The sequence below is a fragment of the Halichoerus grypus genome, chromosome 1 (genome assembly GCF_964656455.1).
Source record: "Halichoerus grypus chromosome 1, mHalGry1.hap1.1, whole genome shotgun sequence".
Classification (NCBI taxonomy): Eukaryota; Metazoa; Chordata; class Mammalia; order Carnivora; family Phocidae; genus Halichoerus; species Halichoerus grypus.
In genome coordinates, this window is record NC_135712.1 from 120,230,192 (window position 1) to 120,248,963 (window position 18,772).

An 18,772-nucleotide genomic window follows, 5' to 3' on the forward strand; every position below is an offset into this window, starting at 1 on the left:
GGGCTTCTGAAGCCATCTTCTCCTAATGCCACCCCTGGGCCGAGGGAGAAATTTATCCACACACCTGCAGATTTAGTCCTGACATTGTACCTGTAAGGTCTTTCCCCACGGGCAGAGGCTTGGGCTCAGGATGTGTGACCTCACATTCAGCTATACGTGTATTAAGTACCTACCATGTTACATGTCCATTCAGGGCCAAAAAATGGTGAGTGCCACAGAAGCAGGAGAAGATGCCTTCCACCCTGGGCACTTAAAGCCTGGTGAAGTAGATCCAACCAATGGAGATCTCCAGCTCCATGGTGTACACATAGGAGATGCTCTAAAAATTATTTGCGAATGAGATGGAACTGGATAGAATTGCAAGCCAAAGCTAGAATGAGGTGAACCTTAATCAAAGTCAATTTCCAGTTGGATTTGATTTCAGAGGCATCATGAACACATACATCACCACCCCCAAAACCATTCCCACCTCATCTATGGGCTGCCGTAAAGCCTTCCTTTTCACAGATGAGGCATAACTTGCAAATCCCTCTAGAGGAGAGAAAGCAGCCTCGTGTTCACACTAAAGTGTAAATGACTGCTAGTGTGCTTCTGCATAAAGGAACTCAGGGAAACTGGAGGGTGAGTGAGGAGGTGAGAGACCAGAATAGGGAAAACCACTGGGACACGGAAGACTTACATCCAGGACCCCTTCAACATCAGTTCTGCTTAGGCTGTGCCCTGCCCCTTGGAAAGAGTGCTGGGGTAGGAGTCAGAGGAGTGGAGTTCGAACTCCAACCCCACCACTCACAGGGCAACACCACACGTCTCTGGCTCTCACTTCTCAGATCAGAAAACCCCACTAACAACCTACCTCACCTCCCACCGAGGTGGGTTGTGAAGCTTGGTAATGCGTACACAACTTGGAGACTGCCAAGCACTAGACCAGAGGCTCTCAGACCTGGCTGAACATTAGAACCACCCGCGGCGCTTAAAGAACTCCCTATACCCAGGCCGCTCCTCAGAACCAGTTACATCGGAGTGTCTCCAGGTGGGACCCAGGCACCAGTATTTTTTAAAGCTCCCCACGTGATTCTAATATGCCACTCAAGAATCACTGCCCCAGACCGTTGTTTCTAACCTGAGGGTAATCCAGCCCCTGCCTGGGGGCATCTGGCAATGTCTGGAGATATTTGATTTAACAACTTGGGTGGGGGTTGCCACTGGCATGTACGGGCCAGGCCTGCTGCTAAACCCCCTACAGTGCACGGGACGGCCCCCACACTGAAGAATTATCCAGCACAGTATGTCAAAGTTAAGGAACCCTGCCTTAGACACGTGTAAGAAATGTTGACTGTTTTTTTATTATCCAGGTCATGTCTCTGGCCTAGACCAGGGAAATGAAAACCCAGAATTGCTGAGGATTTTAGAGACCTTTTCATCTTTGCCCTGGTCTGGCCCTGAAAATAGAGCAGTCAATGGCAAAGAGCCCTATAAAGGCCGTTCACTCATTCATCACACAAATGTCTAATGAAGCCCTATTCAGTGCCAAGCACTGAGCTAGCGTCATACCTGCTGGGCATCCAGGAGTTCCCATTCTGTCCCATCCCAGGGATTAAGACCCCCATCAGATCTCCACCCCCGATACGTAAATGCCTGGCCCAAGAGTTAGGGTCTGGTGGGGACTCAAAGTGTGGTCCCGTTAGCGTGAGTGCACATGTAACCTAGGAGCCATGCCCCGCCCCCTTGGGAATCTCTGGTCCCAGGGGGAGACTCAGCCCCACTCTGATTGGAGAGCTTGACTACCAGGATCTATTTTAAGGGGAAGCGGGAGCCGGCCGAGGTTTTTGAGCAAGGGCGTGGCAGGATCGGCCTTTCAGCAGAACTAATCCCCGAGCCATTCTCTCAGCGGTAAGAAGAGAAAAGAAGGAAAAATACCGATTGGAGCTGAGCACCGGGCAGTCACCTTTAACTCAAAATTCACTTCATAGGAGACTAATCTTCCCAAAGAAGTATATGTGAAGTGGGAGGGTTGTTCCTTGCTGGGCGTAAGTCTGTAACCCTGGAAGCTGGCTTTTGGCTTCCGGGCGGCTCTCCGCGGCCTCAGCACCACCTCCTGTGTTTTGCAGAGGGCTTGCTCCTCAGTCGGCCGCGGCGCGCATCGTGGTGCTCGCTCTGCCTTCTGTGTGGGATTTTAGCACCTCTCACCTCCCGTGCAAAGCTACTGATGTGCGTCCCGTTTTTGGAACGCTCCGGCAAGCTCTGCCACCGAACTGACACGCGCATGCCGTTGTTACAGATTCTGAAAACGCTTCTCCGCGCTAACAACAGTGCCTGTCGACCTAACGGGGCACTAGCAGCCGACTCACTCACTGAATTTCCAAAGCATGACATCAGCACTGAGAGGCCCGCAGGACTGACGAAGGATGGAGCTTACCTATTTACCAGCTCACCTGATGCCACTGAGCTATGGTAATAGCTCCGCTACACCTTGCAATTCCCTGGGCCAGCCAACTTGAAAAGGTTTATTATTATTATTATTATTTTACATTTTTCGAGCTGGAGGGCACACTATTTCAAAATACACTCTACACGAATACACCTTATCAATATGTTTGCATTACATAACTTCAAATTTTCAAAAACCTAGGCTGGCCTGGTGCAGCTACTCAGGCCAGAAGTGCTGAGGCTGAGCCTCGAGCAATTGCAGGCCCTCCTTGAGGAGGGGCAGTGGGTGAGGTGGCTGAGCTCCCAAGCTCTGGAGCCACGTAGCCTGGGATCAAGTCCCATCTGTGCTACTCCCTAGCTCTGTGTGGTTAAGGCAAGTCCTACAACCTCTCTGTGCCTCCGTTTACTCATCTGCAAATCAGGGCTAACAGTTCGTCATAGACTTTTTGTGAGGATTAAATGAATCTAATCCATGCAAGCAACTTAGAACAGATACAGTAGTCCCTCTTATCCGCAGTTTCACTTTCTGAGGTTTCAGTTACCAGCATTCTTCCTCCTGACGAATCTGCAGAAGGTCAATAGTAGCCTAACGCTACGGCCTGGTGCCTGCGCCACTCGCCTCACGTCATCTCCTCACATAGGCTTTTTATCGTCCCACATCCTCACGAAGGGTGAGTACGTATAATACGATATTTTGAGAGACCACATTCATGTTACTTTTATTACAGTATTCTGTCATAGTTGTTCTACTTTATTATTAGTTGTTGTTAATGTCTTCCCGTGCCCAATTTCTAAATTAAACTTTATCCTAGGTATGTATGTGTAGGAAAATACATAGTTTGTATAGGTTTTGGTACTATCCGTGGTTTCAGGCATCCACTGGGGGTCTTGGAACGTATCCCCCACAGATAAGGGGGACTACTATATGTATTTTATTTACAAAGAGATTTGAATAGTGCCTGGCATGTAACAAGCCAATTTATATGTGGGTTAAAAAAAAAACAAAAACAGAGACCTGAGAGACACCTCAGGGGTGGAATCAACATGACTTCGTTGCTGACAGTGTGGTTTCCCTCTCTCTCTCTCTCTCTCTCTCTCTCTCTCTCTCTCTCTCACACACACACACACACACACACACACACACACTACTGATTGGGATCCCGGAGTTTGTGATGTATAGACACGTGACCTGTCTTCCCAGGACTGGCAGGAGGATGGACCTCAGACCCTAAACCCCCCAAGCCCCTGAAATGTCATTCTCTGGGCAGCCTCCAAAACCCTCCCACAAGAAAATCCTGACAAGGTGAACTCCCAAGGACCTCTCTGGAAGCCTTAATTTATAACCTCTGTCTCAATTAATTAGGACAGCACTATTGTTCTTTTCAGGTGCTCAACACTGCCCTACAAATAAACTCCGCTTAGTTCCCCTAAAAGTTTCTTATTCATGCCAACACTGACAGGAGCAATCCCCCAGCCCTCCCCCACCTGCAGAGCTGAGTCTTTCCTAATCTCAGTTCCCAGGGGCTTCACCAATGCAGCCCCAGCCCCGCATCCGACCCTGAGCTGGGGACCTGCAGGATTGAGTCAGTGTAGGTGGTGGGGACCTGCTAATCACCCATGTCACTGGAAGAACTTTCCTCTCAGGGGGTGTGGGGACAAGGAAAGGGATGAATATCCCCTTGGGAAAAGAGGTTGATTCCCTCTGGGAGGGACACTTACCCACGATGACCTCCCCCATTCTCTCTGCAATAATCAAAACCCTACCAATCCTTCAGAGACAAAGTTTGGGGCCCTCCTCTCTTCCCTCCCCAGCCCACAAAATCCCCCTCCTTTGAGTGCTGAGCCTCTTAAAGGTGATCCTGGCCATTTCTTCTTAAGATGCCACCAAAAAAGAAGACCAGATCTAAATGAACAAGAGTTGTGGTTTATTTTAAATGGCTGCAGGTAACAAATAGGTTAGTACACAAAAATATGCAGTAGCAGGCAAAAAGATGCAGTGCTAGGTGAAGCACTTTAGGCTGGTCCATTGTGTGGGAGGAATACCAGAGGGAAGAAATATCTTCAGACTGTTTGCTTCTAAAAGAAGAATCTGGAGGGAGCAATGCCTTCATCTGAAGAAGTGACCCCGGATCCTCCTGGACATCTCAGACACCATGACCAGTGGGGCGGGGAGAGTGTGGGGAACTGCCTGAGCCCACAGGGGCCCCTTAATTCCTGTCCTATAATATCTGCCCTCCTCATTCTGGTGTCCACGCCTCCTTTAGAAGCCTGTCCCCTGTGTCCTGGACACACCCTTTCTGTCTGAGCCAGGTCTGTCTCCTGAAGTGAACAGTGACAGTTCCTGCACTACACTATTGTTCTTCCCATTCTCACTGAAAAAATTCCTAGTTCCTCCCTTTCCAGCAAATTCTTATGAAATTCTCCAAGTCCGTCCTCCAAAAAGCCCTCCTTGACTGACTCTTTCCTAACTAATTCTGCTCAATTTTGTTTTGTTTGGTGCTGCGGTGATGTTGGAAGAGAGGGGTCAAGTCAGGTTGCACATTCCAGGAGCTCATTCTTGTTGATGACCACATGGCTTCCATCAGACTTTCTCCAGCCAGGTAGGACCTGGTCACATGCCATTCTCCTTTTCTCCTCACTTCGCCCTGTGTTCTCTGAGTTACTGGGCTGTGTAAGTTAATTACTCCTCTGAACTTCACACACTGCAGTTATCAGCCCAACCTTGACCATGCTTTCATTTATGGCCCTTCTAAGGAGACCTCCAGTGTTAAGAAATCTTCCTGCCACGCAGCAATAGGTAAAGACCTTTGGCCCACCAAACAGGCCACCTCTGAGAGGGTGCTGCTCCTCAGATGAGGTGGGCATTGCAACACCTAATCTAGGATATCAAGATAATGCCTGGGTATGTCTTCAGAAAATTTCTGCTATTTTGCACTTTGGGACTCTCACCATTTTATAGCTCCTAATTATTAATCCTCAAGGTTGCTGCAATCACTACAGATTATTTTCCTAAGCCCTACCTATTCTTGAAGACTGAGCTAGAGGCCCTACCGAAGTGAGACACCTTCCTTATCAGCCCTGGATGGCCACTCTCCTGACGGACATTGTGTCATTATTAAATTCCATTCTTTTTGTGGTACATTCACTCTCTTAAAAATATTTTTGATCAAACAGTAAATCAAAACTGAAGTAGCAAAATGGTTAGACATTGATGACAATAAAAAGACTACATGGGAGAAAACATTTGCAAATCATATATCTGGCAAAGGACTCACATACAAAATATGTAAAGAACTCTCCACTCAACAGTAAGAAAACAGCCCAGTTAGAAAATGAAGGAAAGACTTGAATAGACACTTCACCAGTAAAGACATAGGGCGGCAAATAAACACATCAAAAGATGTTCAGGATCGTTAGCCACTGGAAAACGCAAATTGAATCATAATGACTTACCTGCTCAAAAAACATGTTAATATACTTCTTAGAAGGGCTAAAATTAAAAATCTGATAATACCAAGTGTGGACAACCATCCAGAAATACTAGATCACTCACACATTTTTGGTGGAAATATAAAGTTATAAAGCCACTCTAGAAAAGAGTCTGGCAGTTTCTTAAAAAATTGAACATACACTTACCATACAACCCAGTAATCACACTCCTGGGTATTTTTCCCAGAGAAATGGAACCTTCTATTCACACAAAAGCCTGTACATGAATGTTCTTAGCTGCTTCATTTCTAATAGCCAAAGACTAAAAAAAAATCCCAATGACCTTCAACAGATGAAGGGTTAAACCGTGGTGCATTCATACAGTGGAATGCTAGTCAGCAACAAAAGGAACAAACTATTGATACTTAAAATAATTGGATGGATCTTAGGGCATTAAGCAAAGTGAAAAAAGCCAGCCTCAAAAGTTGCATATTATATGGTTCCCTTTATATGGCATTATCTAAATGACAAAATTATAGAGATGGAGGACACATCAGTGGTTACCAGGAGTTAGGAAGGGGCAGGAGGATGTGACTACAAAGGAACAGCATAAGAGCGTTTTTGTGGAGACAGAACAGTTCCATATCTTGATTGTGATGGTGGTTATATGAATCTATACATGTGACTAAATATCATAGAACTATACACAAAGATATACAAAAAGTGAGAGCATGCAAAAAATGGTGAAAACTAAGTAATATTTTGTAGTCAACTATATGTATTGTGACAACCAATTTCCTGGTTTTGATAATGCTCTACAGTTATAGGAGATGTCACCAGTGGAAGAAGCTGGGTGATGGGCACTCAGGACCTCTCTGTACTATTTTTCCAACTTGTGAGTCTGTAATTATCTGGGTGATGGATATTGGGGAGGGTATGTGTTGTAAAGAGCACTGGGTGTTGGATGCAACTAATGAATCATTGAACACTACATCAAAAACTAATGATGTACTATATGTTGGCTAATTGAACATAATAAAAAAATTAGAAACATTTTTTTAAATAACACTACATATAAAATCCTAAGGGTTATGATTAAAACCAGGCTCAGGGAAAAATTCATACCCTAAAATAATTAATAAATATATAAAATATAATTAATATGTAAATTAATAATATTCAAAAAAGTAAAAATAATTAAATTAATAATTTAAATATTGGAAAAAGAATAGCAAAATAAGAACAAAGATAATAGGAAAAAGGACCAAAGCAAAACAGAAGTTAGTGCTATTGAAAATAGACAAATGGGGCACCTGGGTGGCTCAGTCGGTTAAGTGTCCAACTCTTGATATCGGCTCAGGTCATGATCTCAGGTTGTGAGATCAAGCCCCAAGTCAGGCTCTATGCTAAGAATGGAGGCTGCTCTATGTCCACAATAGCCAAACTGTGGAAAGAGCCAAGATGTCCATCGACAGATGAATGGATAAAGAAGATGTGGTATATATATACAATGCAATATTATGCAGCCATCAAAAGGAATGAGATCTTGCCATTTGCAACGACGTGGATAGAACTGGAGGGTGTTATGCTGAGCGAAATAAGTCAATCAGAGAAAGACATGTATCATATGACCTCACTGATATGAGGAATTCTTAATCTCAGGAAACAAACTGAAGGTTGCTGGAGTTGGGCGTGGGGTGGGAGGGGTGGGGTGGCCGGGTGATAGACACTGGGGAGGGTATGTGCTATGGTGAGCGCTGTGAATTGTGCAAGACTGTTGAATCACAGATCTGTACCTCTGAAATAAATAATGCAATATACGTTAAGAAAAAAAAAGATGATAGCAGGAGGGGAAGAATGAAGGGGGGGAAATCAGAGGGGGAGACGAACCATGAGAGACGATGGACTCTGAAAAACAAACTGAGGGTTCTAGAGGGGAGGGGGGTGGGAGGATGGGTTAGCCTGGTGATGGGTATTAAAGAGGGCACGTTCTGCATGGAGCACTGGGTGTTATATGCAAACAATGAATCATGGAACCCTACATCAAAAACTAATGATGTAATGTATGATGATTAACATAACAATAAAAATTTAAAAAAAAAGAATGGAGGCTGCTTAAGATTCTCTCTCACCCTTTCCCTCTGCCCCCTCCCCAACCCCCCCAAATTGCACACACACACACACACACACTCTCTCTCTCTCTCTCTTTCTCAGAAAAAAGAAAATAGACACATAGAACAAATCTTTAAAAATAAAGTGTTGGATCTTTAAAAATTAAATACAGAAAATACCAGCTAAACAAATCAATAAAAAGTAAGAATTCATAAGTATACAAAATTAAAATTACAATGAAGAAATGGCTACTTATATAGAGGAAATAAAAGTATGATAATTTCTCCAAGAAATGGAAGATTTTCAAGTTAAATATAAGAGATCAAAACTGATCACAGAACAGAGATTTAGAGAGACCAATGACCTTGGTTGAAATTAAGAAAGTTGTCAAAGAATCATCCTTCCTCATAAAAGCACCAAGCCCAGATGATTTCATAAACAAATTTTGTTAAATACTAAATACAAATACTAATACAAATAATACCCTTGTACTTTTTTTCTTTCAAGGTTTCATGGGGTTAGTTTTTTGGTATGAATATATTTTTCTTTCTATTTTTGTATTCTCATTCTCTTTCCCCGATAAGCCACCATTTAAAAAAATATTTTATTTTAAAGTAATCTCTGTACCAAATGTGGGGCTCGTACTCATAATCCCAAGATCAAGAGTTGCATGTTTCACCAGCAGCCAGGCAGACACGCCCATAAGCAACTATTTTAATAAGTTTAATGTTAACATATTTTTGCAAGATGTGCATTCTTTTGTGGCACTATATTCTTAATTTTTGCAAATGGTATTATGTTATATATCTCATTGTTTCCTACCATTTCTGATACTAACTTAAAAATAAAAGCATAGCAAAATAGACTTGGCTGGCTGACTTCTTAACAAGATATATTACACTAAAAACCAATCAATTATTGATAAAACATTAAAAGCATTTCTACTAGGGGCGCCTGAGTGGCTCAGTCAGTTAAGCAACAGACTCTTGATTTCGGTTCGGATCATGATCTCAGGGTCATGGGATTGGCCCCGAGTGGGGCTCTGAGCTCAGCATAGTCTGCATGAGATTCTTTCTCCCTCTCCCTCTCCCTCTGCTCCTGCCCCTGCTCACGCTCTCTCTTGCTCTCAAATAAATAAATAAATGAAATCTTTTTTTTTTTTTTTTTTTTTAAACACTGTGGCATCCAGGTGGCTCAGTCAGTTAAGCGCCTGATTCCTGGTTTTGGCTCAGGTCATGATCTCATGGGTCGTGGGATCGAGCCCAGCATAGGGCTCGATGCTCACCGGGCAGTCTGCTTGAGGATTCTCTCCCTCTGTACCTCCTCCACTTACTCAAGCTCGATCTCTCTTTCTCTCTCTCTCTCTCTCTCTTAAATAAATAAATAAATCTTTTTTAAAACGGGCATTTCTACTAAAGTCAAGAATAAGACATGGGGGCACCTGGGTGGCTCAGTCGTTAAGCGTCTGCCTTCGGCTCAGGTCGGGATCCCAGGATCCTGGGATCAAGCCCCGCATTGGGCTCCCTGCTCTGCGGGAAGCCTGCTTCTCCCTCTCCCACTCCCCCTGCTGTGTTCCCTCTCTTGCTGTGTCTCTCTCTGTCAAATAAATAAATAAATAAAATCTTTTAAGAATAAGACATGGATACCCACGAATATTCTTCCATAAGGATTAGCCATTGCCAACAATCCAAAAGGAATAAAAGTATAAAAATTAGAAACAAGGAAGAAAAACTATCATTATTTGTAGATGATATGATTGTATGCATGAAAATACAATAATACAAGCAAATCAAGTAAGAAACTATTACAGATAATAAGAGAATTCAGAAGGGTAATTGGGCACAAAATTAATGCCCAAGTCAGTAGCTTTCCCATATACAAACAAAAAGCAACTAGAAAATATAATGGGAAAAAATATTCCATTTACAATAATAATGACAGACAAAATATTTAGAAATAATTAACAAAAACAATGAAATATAGACAAAAACTTTAAACTCAGTCTTAATATAAAATAAGATTTGGATTAATGGAAACCCCTACTCTCTTTTTGTATAGGAGAACTCAACATTATAAAAATGTCCATTCCAGGGCACCTGGGTAGCTCAGTTGTTAAGCATCTGCCTTCGGCTCAGGTCATAATCCTAGGGTCCTGGGATGGAGCCCCACATTGGGCTCCCTGCTCCGCGGGAGGCCTGCTTCTCCCTCTCCCACTCCCCCTCCTTGTGTTCCCTCTCTCATTGTGTCTCTCTCTGTCAAATAATTAAAATCTTTAAAAAAAAAATGTCCGTTCCTTGGCTAAAATTAACAAGTCAGGAAACGACAGATGTTGGCGAGGATGCGGAGAAAGGAGAACTCTCCTATACTGTTGGTGGGAATGCAAGCTGGTGCAGCCACTCTGGAAAACAGTATGGAGGTTCCTCAGAATGTTAAAAATAGAGCTACCCTACGACCCAGCAATTGCACTACTGGGTATTTACCCCAAAGATACAAATATAGTGATCCGAAGGGGCACCTGCATCCCAATGTTTATAGAAGCAATGTCCACAATAGCCAAACTATGGAAAGAGCCTAGATGTCCATCAACAGATGAATGGATAAAGAAGATGTGGTATATATATACAATGGAATATTATGCAGCCATCAAAAAATGAAATCTTTCCATTTGCAATGACATGGATGGAACTAGAGGGTATTATGCTAAGTGAAATAAGTCAATCAGAGAAAGACATCATATGATCTCACTGATATGAGGAATTTGAGAAACAAGACAGAGGATCATAAGGGAAGAGAGGGAAAAATGAAACAAGATGAAACCAGAGAGGGAGACAAACCATAAGAGACTCTTAATCTCAGGAAACGAACTGAGGGTTGCTGGAGTGGTGGGGGGTGGGAGGGATGGGGTGGCTGAGTGATGGACTTTGGGGAGGGTATGTGCTATGTTGAGCCCTGTGAATTGTGTAAGACTGATGAATCACAGACCTGTACCCCTGAAACAAATAATACATTATATGTTAATAAAAAAAAAAAAAAAGTCCATTCTTCCTAAGTTAATATGTAAATTGAATGTGAACATTTTCCCATTTTCGTAACAAAGTAGAATTTTAAATTAGTGGGCAAATTATTTATGGTGCTAGAATAATCAGTGACACATTTGGGAAAATAATTAAGCTAAATCAAAAAGTTTATAGGCTTAAAAGTGAAAGTGTAAAGGTTTTAGAAGTAAATACATGAGGTTTTCTTTTTATTTTTTAAATCAATCTTAGGGTAGGGAAGACCTCTCTATGACATAAACCTTAGAACCAATGAAGGAAAAGTTTGATAACTTTAAGTACCTATAAATTAGAATTCCTATACAGAACTTTCAGTTTAAAAGTGTGGATTAAATACAGAAATTTATCATGCTCTTTCCCAAAATTTCACTACAATGACAATAAAAAATGTTAAAGGATAATTCTTTTTAAAGACGATAAAATCATGACCTTCATACAAACGTAAAATAAATGCTTGGCAAACATTTTATTTAATTTATTAATTAATGAAAGAATCACTGAGATATTACAACTCTTACAAAGGAGGATTTGACTTAGAGATTTATATCCCCATCTAACAAAATCTACTTGCATTGCCATGATCAGGTGTCATTTGCATAGCTATAGACTGGAAACATTTGCATTATTATCAGTTCTACAAGTTAACTTTTATCTCACAGGGTTGGAAAATAGCCTAGTCAGAAACAATCAACAAAACTGAAAGGCAACCTATGGAATGGGAGAAGATATTTGCAAATGACATATCCAATAAAGGGTTAGTATCCAAAATGTATGAAGAATTTGTACAACTCAACACCAAAAAACTAAATAATCCAATTAAAAAATGGGCAGAAGACATGAACTGACATTTCTCCAAAGAAGACATCCAGATGGCCAACAAACACATGAAAAGATGTTCATCATCACACACCATCAGGGAAATGCAAATCAAAACTACGATGTCACCTCACACGTGTCAGAAGGGCTAGAATCAACAACACAAAAAACAACAGGTGTTTGTAAGGACATGGAGAAAAGGGAACCCTCATGCACTGTTGGTGGGAATGTAAACTGGTGTGGCCACTGTGGAAAATAGTATGAAGTTTCCTCAAAAAGTTAAAAATAGAACCACCCTATGATCCAGTAATCACACTACTGGGTATTTACCCCAAAAATACAAAAACACTAATTCAAAGGGATACATGCACCCCTATGTTTATTGCAGCATTATTTGCAATAGCCAAATTATGGAAGCAGCCCAACTGTCCTTTGGTAGATGAATGGGTAAAGAAGATGTGATAGATAGATAGATAGATAGATAGATAGATAGATAGATGATAGATATTTATGGAGAGAGCTAGGGAGTATAATGCTTAGCAAAATCAGTCAGTCAGAGAAAGACAAATACCCATATGATCTCACTCATATGTGGGATTTAGGAAACAAAACAAATGAGCAAAGGAAAAAAAAAACAGGGAGAGACAAACCAAGAAACAGAATCTTAACTATAGAGAACAATCTGAGGTTACCAGAGGGAAAGCTGGATGGCGGATGGAGGAAATAGGTGATAGGGATTAAAGAGTGCATTTGTTGTGATGAAAAAATAAAATGAAATGAAGTGAACAACAACAACAAATAAGAACAAAAAATAGTTTTTATTTTGCTCTAATACTTGCTGAAGTCTCTCCTATAAGCTACAGTCTAGAATCTGTGTTTTTAACAAAGAAAGTCTCAGAGCCTTGTAGAAAGATGTACTTCCAAATATTGACCTTTCAAAGAATTAACTCTTGCATAGAGGCATCTGAGCTGGAATCACTTAGGCAACTTTCAGACCACATCAGTAGACTAAGTCAGTATTTCCAGAACCCTTTTTAGTTGAGAAACAGATGGCTTCATGAGACTATGAATTTAAGATATGGAATGGAACAAGAATTAATTATATAGAACTGAATGAATGATGAGAAAAATTTTATTGTGGTTGTTTGGAATATTGCTGATGTTGTTTTAATGCACTATTTTCCAGATATATAAGGAAGATCTTTCTATTTCTTCTTATGCTCTAAATGACCCATGGCAATTTGGTAGACTCTGCTTTTATAAACTAAAATGAAACAGTTAAAAGTGATATCTAATTCTATGAATTCCTAGAATTCAGAAATTCTGAGTCTCTTTTTCATGGCAATATAGTTATTTGCATAGGTTTAATAATAATCTATCTTCCTTTCTACCAGAACTTAATTAAACAAATTGACCAAACAACCAAGGCCTTTGGCTATGTCGTTTGCTATATCTTCTCCCATTCCATAGGTTGCCTTTCAGTTTTGTTGTGTCCTTTGCTATGCAGAAGCTTTTTATTTTGATGAAGTCCCAAGAGTTTATTTTTGCTTTTGTTTCCCTTGCCTCAGGAGAAATATCTAAAAGAATGCTGCTGCGGCCAATGTCAGAGAAACTACTGCACATGCTCTCTTCTAGGATTTTTATGGTTTCCTGTCTCACATTTAGGTCTTTCATCAATTTTGAATTTATTTTTGTGTATGGTGTAAGAAAGTGGTCCAGTTTCAGTTCTTCCACATGTTGCTGTCCAGTTTTCCCAATGCCATTTGCTGAAGAGACTGTCTTTTTCCCATGGGATATTCTTTCCTGCTTCGTTGAAGGTTAATAGACCATGCAATTGTGGTTTTATTTCTGGGTTTTCTGTTCTATTCTATTGATCTATGTGTCTATTGTTATTCCAGTACCATACAGTTTTTAATTGCTACTGCTTTGTAATATAACTTGAAGTCTGGAATTGTGATACGTCCAGCATTGCTTTTCTTTTTCAAGATTGCTTTGGTTCTTCAAGGTCTTTTGTGGTTCCATACAAATTTTAGGATTGTTTGTTCTAGTTCTGTGAAAAACACTGTCGGAATTTTTTTTTTTTAAGGAGAGCAGCCATTTCTTTTTTCTTTTTTTTTAATTTTATTATGTTATGTTAATCACCATACATTACATCATTAGTTTTTGATGTAAGGTTCCATGATTCATTGTTTGCGTATAACACCCAGTGCTCCATTCAGTACGTGCCCTCTTTAATATCCTTCACCAGGCTAACCCATCCCCCCCCCCCCCAGAAGCCTCAGTTTGTTTCTCAGAGTCCATAGTCTCTCATGGTTCGTCTGCCCCTCCGATTTCCCCCCCTTCATTTTTCCCTTCCTGCTATCTTCTTCTTCTTTTTTTTTTTTAACATATGATGTATTATTTGTTTTAGAGGTACAGGTCTGTGATTCAACAGTCTTACATAATTCACAGCACTCATCATAGCACATACCTTCCCCAATGTCTATCACCCAGCCACCCCATCCCTCCCACCCCCCACCACTCCAGCAAACTGTTGGTATTTTGATAGGAATTGAATTAGATCTGTAGATTGTTTTGGTAGCATAGACATTTTAACAATACTTGTTCTTCCAACCCACAAGCAAGGAATGTCTCTCCATTTCTTTGTGTCATCTTGAATTTCTTTCATCAGTGTTTTATAGTTTTCAGAGTACAGGTCTTTCACTTCTTTAGTTAAGTTTATTCCTAGATATTTTGTTATTTTCAGTACATTTGTAAATGGGATTGTTTTCCTCATTTCTCTTTCTGCTGCTTTATTATTAGTACATAGAAATGCAACAGATCCCTGTATATTGATTTTGTATCATGCAAATTTACTGAATTCATTTATCAGTTCTGGTAGTTTTTTGGTAGAATCTTTAGGGTTTTCTATATATACTATCATGTCATCTGCATATAGTGAGAGTTTTACTTATTCTTTGCCGATTTTGATGGCTTTTATTTCTTTATGTTGTCTGATTGCTGTGGCTCAGACCTCCGCTATTACGTTGAATAAAAGTAGTGAGAGTGGACGTCTCGTCTTGTTCCTGACCTTAGGGGAAAATCTCTTGGTTTTTCACCACTGAGTATGATGTTGCCTGTGAGTTATTCACATATGGCCTTTATTAAATTGATTTATGTTCCCTCTAGACCTACTTTGCTGAGGATTTTTTATCATGAATGGATGTGGTACTTTGTCAAATGCTTTTTCTGCATCTATTGAGTTGATCATATGGTTCTTATCCTTTCTCTTATTAATATAAAGTATTATGTTGATTATTTTGCAAATATTGAACCACCATTGCATCCCAGGAATAAATCCCACCTGATTGTGGTGTATAATTTTTTAAATATACTGTTTGATTCAATTTGCTCATATTTTGTTGAGAATTTTGCATCCAAATTCATGAGAGATATTGGCTGATAGTTGTCTTTTTTTGTGGTGGTTTTATCTGGTTTTGGTGTCAGGCTGATACTAGCCTCATAGAATAAATTTGTAAGTTTTCCTTCCTCTTGCATTTTTTTGGAATAGTTTGAGAAGAATGAGTATTAACTCTTCTTTAACTGTTTGGTAAAATTCACCTATGACACCATCTGGTACTGGACTTTTGTTTTTTGGGAGTTTTTTTAATATTACTGATTCAATTTCGTTGATGGTAACTGGTCTATTCAAATTTTCCATTTCTTCCTGCTTCAGTTTTGTAGGTTATATGCTTCTAGGAATTTATCCATTTCTTCTAAGTTGTCCAATGTGTAGGCATATAGTTTTTTATAATATTCTGATATAATTATTTGTATTTCTGTGGTGTTGGTTGTTATTTCTCCTCTTTCATTAGTAATTTTGATTATTTGGGTCCTCTCTCTTTTTTTTTTTTTTTTTTTTTGTGAGTCTTGCTAGAGGTTTATCAATTTTGTTGATCTTTTAAAGAACCAGCTCCTGGTTTCATGGAACTGTTCTGTTGTTTTTTTAGTTTCTACCTCATTTATTTCTGCTCTGATCTTTATTATTTCATTCCTTTTGCTGGGTTTGGGTTTTGTTTATTCTTCTTTTTCTAGCTCCTTTAGGTATAAGGTTAGTTTGTTTATTTGAGGTTTTTCTTGCTTCTTGAGGTAGGCCTGTATTGCTATAAACTTCCCTCTTAGAACCATTTTTGCTGCACACAAAAACTATTTTTAAATGACAGAGCTATGGTTATTTTATTACTGAAATTTTTCAAATGGACTGATGAGAGTTCATAATAATAATAATGTGGGAATAATACAACTGAGAAGGATATTTGTTTATTTGGTTAGTGGTATACAAAACAAATATAATATACCTATTCTCCCAAAAGAAACTTTAAACAAATGTCTCTTATAGCATCGTTAATCTACTTGCTAAGAAGCCAGTGGATGCTACATCTGACTTATCAAATTGGATGAATATACTTTTATATAGGGAAAATTCTTAAGATAGAACATATCATAATCCTTAGATATAACATGTATATTATATATGAAGAATACCAAATAAAAAGATTCAGTAACTCTGGAGTAAGGCCTACACAACTGTATTTCTATACAACTTTATAATTAGGTCTAATATGCTTTGAGACCCACTGACCTAAAAATTACTTGATTCATATTTTTTAAAAAAGAAAAAAAGCCTGTGGCTGTCAACACTTTAAACAATAATTGAAATGTACTGAAGCTCAGTATCATCAAACAAAACACTGCCAAGACTCAAATAAATAGGGGGAAGTTCAACAGTACTATTTTTATAAGACTTTCAGTCAGTGTTTCCCCTAAGTTTAAACATATACAGAAAGCAAGGCATTGAAAAATCTCCAGGGACTTCCCATAAAGCATAAAATTTCAGAAATATTTATATTAATAACATCTTACCTATGCAAATTTAGCCTGGGGAAGGCTGAGCATTTCTTCTGATTTAACAGCTCTTCCCATGCAGCTCACCAAACCTGGTTATTTCTAGCATCCCTTTTTATAAGGTAAAAGAACAAAGCTTTGTGATTTTTCCAGGAACCCTCTGGAAATCTCAAAGACTACTTTCAGTGTAAAAGATTTCCTGCAAGTTTTATTTATTTTCTTCTATATTTCAGACCTGATTTTTGGAAGGCAAAAATCAAGAGTTGTCAGAGGAGATTTAGACACTTGATTAAGACAGGATCATTGGTGCCTGAGAAACAATACTTGGTTGCTTATTGAATCAAGGTGACAATAAAATATTTAAAAATAAATACGAGGAGGGAACAAGATTGTAAAGAACCTTAGCACTTTCATATGCAAGGAATCTCTTTTTTTCTTCTCTTTTTTCTTCTCCTCCTCCTCTTTTCCTTCTTCTCCTTCCTTTTGGTAGTTAAGAACATAAAGGCAACATGGAGAATGTAAGAATATTCAGGCAAGTCACAGAATCTTTGCTTTTTAGGCAGATTGCACAGAAAGTAAATAAAGTAGCCAACTTTCTGGCTTCCCCAGGACTGTTCTGATTGTAATACTGAAAGTGCCATATCCCAGGAAACCCTCAGTTCCAGGCCAATTAGGAATGTGGGTCACTTTAAAAAGAATAGCCATTTGCATTGTAGGTGAAGACATTAATCAGAAAATCAAGGATGCAAGTCCATCAAGAGTGAGAACTTTGCAAAAATTCTAACACATTTCATAGCTTAGAAGACTAAGGATTATAAACCAGGATAAGAAAAATATACTTTCCAAGTTTTTTCCTTTACCATACTTTTTCATACTCTGGTTACACTTTTATTCTAATACAGATGTCAAAGGGTCCATAAGTTCAAAACTAATTCTGTAATAATATTAAGATGCTATTTTTGATAGCATGCTATGCATTCACCACTATCTTCAAATTAATGTATTAGTGAGTATTTTAAATATTTCTCAGTTTTGATTTTTAATGGAGTAAATATAAATAATTGTAACCACATAAATCCCAAGAACCACTGCTTATGGAAAAGCAAAAGCATATTCTTGGTTGTATTTCTCTGTCTTTGCTCCTAGTGCAGTTGCAACCAGTCATATTAATTATAACTTTTCACTGAAATAATTAACTTCTATTTCACAGAGAGCAGATAATTGAGAACTTTCTGTCATACTGAAGCATTTTAGCAGATTAGCAGAGTTCATAATACAATTTTTTTACAGTCACGTGCATTCCTGTGCGGCAATAATGAGCACATTTATTAACATGACTCATTGCTATAGTTTCTTTTTTAGCATATTAAAAAAACAAAATTATGCTTAGTAATCAATGTGTCAGTGCTCTATCCTACTTAGAAAATACCTAGATATCCACTGGTTACATAATAATTAATCTAATTTAATATCATCTCACAGTTTTTAAAAAAAGCTGTTGAAATTAAAAATTTGTCAGAATAATGATTCAGTTTAGTCAAACATAAATTTATATTTTTCACAATCTTAAGCATTATGTAGGAGTAATGTTAACTTATTTGATCAGCAAACCTGTAAATGTCTAAGAAAAACATACCTACATAGAAAAAACTTCTTATATTATGCTTCACAGTGATAAGTCAGAAAAGACAAAGCTCTTTTTATCAAACTCACATTAGTAAACTGGTCTTGTTTGCCAAATATTTACTTTAATTATGTGAATTTCGATTCTTAAAAGTTTTCTGGCTTAGCTTCAGGAAGAATAATTTTAGCATATTTTTATAGCAATTTAAAGTATTCAAAGTTTAATTAACTTATTTGGGGGGATTTTATATAGGTACTTAATTATTCTATAAACCAATCAGAACAAAACTCCTTTAATCTAAAAGACTGTAATCTAATTTATTTATATCCTCCAGAAATAGGAAAATACACACAAACACATTGAAAGGTAAAGCCTTTCCAAATTACAGACAGAGAGCTTATAGCTTCAATTCTATAATTTTAGTCAC

The 18,772-nt window shown here is 38.9% G+C and overlaps 1 protein-coding gene across 1 annotated transcript in view; it reads left to right on the forward strand.

Moving 5' to 3' along the window:
- Positions 1-4,953: 4,953 nt before the first annotated feature.
- RBP2 (retinol binding protein 2) overlaps positions 4,954-18,772 on the forward strand; it is a 57,088-nt gene continuing 43,269 nt past the window's right edge. Inside the window, exon 1 of the mRNA XM_036092284.2 lies at positions 4,954-5,027. The gene's annotated coding sequence lies outside the window, so the exon portion shown is untranslated. The remainder of the gene's footprint in view (positions 5,028-18,772) is intronic.